The 3,590-nt window shown below is 38.7% G+C and overlaps 1 protein-coding gene across 2 annotated transcripts in view; it reads left to right on the forward strand.

Annotated features, from left to right (window-relative positions):
- The window catches only part of Mid1 (midline 1), a 118,558-nt gene extending 115,346 nt beyond the window's left edge, over positions 1 to 3,212 (forward strand). For both annotated transcript variants that reach the window (XM_038316183.1, XM_038316184.1), the window contains exon 10: positions 1 to 3,212. This exon is cut by the window's left edge and continues 781 nt beyond it. The gene's annotated coding sequence lies outside the window, so the exon portion shown is untranslated.
- The last annotated feature ends 378 nt before the right edge of the window (positions 3,213 to 3,590 follow it).

Here is a 3,590-nt window from a genome sequence, read left to right on the forward strand (position 1 = left end):
AATGGAGTATGCAGCTATTTAAAAAGCAAAAGGCATTTAGAATCTAGTAAGGAAGTAAACAGGCTTCCTTTCTCTGGCTGAACTTGAGATATCTTAACTGTGATGTCAGAAATTTGTATTGGATCAAATAGTATGGGGAATAAGGGAGAAGGAGAGAATTAACTTTGGACCTCAAGTTTAGTTGTTACTGACGGGATGATCTGGAGAAGAAAAGGTTTTCTTAACCCTATAGTCATGTTTTCACCCATTTCTCCAGGGCTGACGCTTTTGGGCTAACATCATGAATGAGATTACAATTGAACCTTGTCATTTTGAATCTTACAGATGATTCAAGAATTCATGCTGATTTGGATTTTATCAAAAGAGGGATTCCGTTCCATAGTATAAGACTGTTTTTCCTTTCCTCTTACGAGTTATTTTAGGCCTGTGAAATTCTTTTGCTACATTTAATAGGTGCCCTATTTTGCCCTGCCACAAATCAAGCTTTCTTTTTCTTTCTGGGTCTATGGAAATGAACATGTTCCATTACAAATTCCAATCCCGCTTTCAAGTAATTTTGTTCTCTAGGACATCAGCACATGGCCTTGAACACTACCATGTCCAAATGTAAAAGTCACCCAAAACAGTATATATGAAAAGTGATATGACACACTACAGAAAACACTCGTCATCAGCATACATTCCTCTAAAGTGACACTCTTTAGGAAGCACACTTTGAAAAATGTAGATATCCCCTTATATCCTAGTATAGTTTACATAGAGTTGGGAGACAAAATTTCAAATTTACTGTTCCAGCAGGGGAATCTGTTAATAGGACCTGCTAATAAAATTTCAGATAAAATTCTTTTCATGCTGATCTGATACAGTGCAATGATCCCTGGATTAAGACTTCCTCAGGTGGTCTTTGGCATAGGACATTGGCATGGGTTCACTTGCTAAATGGTTTCAATGGTTTAGTTGCTAAAATATTGATCTGGGCTACCATGTCAACCAGCCATTGACTGAAAGACTGGTAGATTGAAGAATTGGGTTTGTTTTTAATCAAATCAACCGTTTCCCGAAATGACTCACTACACTCTCCATTTAAGCTCCATGTGGTCACAATTGATGTACTTGCCAATCTGGGCTTCATGGAAGACAAAGATTCTGTGTCTTTTTGTCTCTTCCCTGGCAGATTCTGTCCTTTTTCTTAATGGATATATTTTAGATATTTACTATATTATTTATACCCAGATGAATATTTTGATAGCAGCTTAAGACAATTTCACATCTTAAAATTGCACATCTCAGTGGAAAAAAATCTTCATTTTTCTCTAAAAACTTTTTAGGACTTTTGACAATACAAAAATATGTATTTGCCTTCCCTGAATAAACTGAAAAGTTGTCTCAGTCATTTTTATGTACATTTTGGGTAACTGGATAAAGATATTTTAATGCACTTTGTACACTTACAGGTTCTAAACAAAAGGGTCTAAAACTCGATTTCTGAGTTTTTAAAAACTCATGGTCTCCAGGTAACAATAAATGCTACAGTTTGCCTTACGATGTTAACATAAAGCATTTCCTAGAAGGACACTATTTCCATGAATATGTTTTTCAGTATAAAGATGTTACTATTCAGATTTTCACTGCAAGCTGTTTAGGGTGTGTTTTGACTATTTTTGTAAGGACAAGACAAATTCTGTTATAATTTTGTTGTGGAAGTCTTACTCTTGGCTAACTTAAAAACATTGTGGATGTAGCAGTTCCTATTTCCAGGTTGTCATATTTACAGGAAAATATGTATATGGTGAAAGGCCACAGTGTTTAATTGCTGTAATGATGTAGAAAAGATTTTGTGTGGAATTTTTTTTAAGTCTACAAATACATGATGTAAACATTTGCTGCAGTATAACTCTGCATTTCCTTTAAACAGACTGGCGCCACTCACAGGAAGCATTTCCATAGAGGGGCAAAAGAGATGGCAGTGCTACTTAAATTAGTACAATGAAACTGATGAGATGCCAACAAAGGCTGTAAAGGCTTGGCACCATGTGTATGTGAATGACTCAGATGCCAAGTGCCCTGAGTGCAGAAGGGCTTCCGCTTAGTATCATGTTCTCTCTTCACTGTGATGAAACTCTTAGTGCTTTTTGAACACAGGACCAGCATTTTCACCTTTCACTTGACCCTCCGTATTATGTAGCCCATCCTTGGAACAGGACTCCAAAATATGGTACTGCTTTTCCTTGGATAAAGAGAGCATGGATCCAACGTTGGAAACTGCTTGTTGAGACTTGCCTTCGATTCGGATTATTGAAGTCCGAATCTAAATAGTAGATTAGATGAGGGTAGGTGCAGGGTGAAGATTTTCTCTCTAGCTTTAAAAGAAAGTGACTTCAGAAAGTGACTGTAGAGATAATGGTTTCTGTGGGGGAAAAAAGCAACCTGAACACAAACAGACTTTTTATTATGGTACTGATAAATGGACCTTGAACTTCCTGAGGAATGAGCCAGTGCCCTCCGACTCAAGATGGATTTCTATCTCAGCTCCAGGAGCACATACAAGTGGCTGCAGAGACATGTGCCTGCCTGTTCAGTGCATCTGGTGTTGGAAAGCTGACATCTGCTCTTTCTTGGTAAAACATCAATGGCATGCAGCGACAATGACACTAGCAAGTACTCATCCAGGTCTTGATTTTGCTACCCGAGAAGACATTTGGCCAAATCGGGAGTCAAATTTGGTAGTCACGAGCTGGAGACATGTTGCTCCTGGCATCTGGTGGGTAGAAATCAGGGATGGCATTAAACATCCTACAGTGCACAGTGAAGCTCCTCACCAGAAAAATGGTATCTGACTCAAGATGTCAGCTGTGTCTTAGTTTGGCTACTCCTGAATGTTTGCCTTCCTTCCAGGGACAAACAAACAAAAAGGCACAGCAGTCAATACTGTCACAGGAGTGGCACCTTCATCATCAAAACTATTTACAAAATACTTACAGAAAATTTGAATTCTAAAGCAATCCCAGACTGTGTGAATGCGAATTATGGAAATAAGTGCTGTGATCCGATGAGCTTAGTGTAGAAATGAGAAGGTTTTCTCAACGCCTCCTTGTACCAGCACAAATTCAATTCTGGTATTTGAGTCAACTGCCAAGCCCCTCAATCCTGAATCTCTTCTTGTTTTCTGTTGCTTCCTGGTTCAAAATAAAATCCTTTATGTGGCACCAGAACAGGTCTTTGCCTGGCTTTGTTGCTTTTTGCCGCTTTACATTTTCACATTCATGGCCTGCACAAACACTTCCTTGGCTTCTGCTTGTTTCTTCCAATAGTTTATACTATGCAATTCATTTTGTTTTGATGCCTAAAATCATCATATCCACTATCTATCCTCCCCGCCCCCATTCAAAATTAGATATTTTACAAGACTGACAATGCCCTACAGGGAATTTTAAAACACAATGAAAGCAAACTTCTAAAGGAGTGGAAACCCAGAGTAAAGATTGCTTGATGTCAGGCATCACGGGAGTGAGAGAGAAGAGGGGAGCAGTGACTGGCAGCAGAGAAACAGTGGTCTTCAGGCATCCTTCCAGGTGGTTTATTAGTATGTA

Source organism: Arvicola amphibius, chromosome X, assembly GCF_903992535.2.
Source record: "Arvicola amphibius chromosome X, mArvAmp1.2, whole genome shotgun sequence".
NCBI classification, from domain to species: domain Eukaryota; kingdom Metazoa; phylum Chordata; class Mammalia; order Rodentia; family Cricetidae; genus Arvicola; species Arvicola amphibius.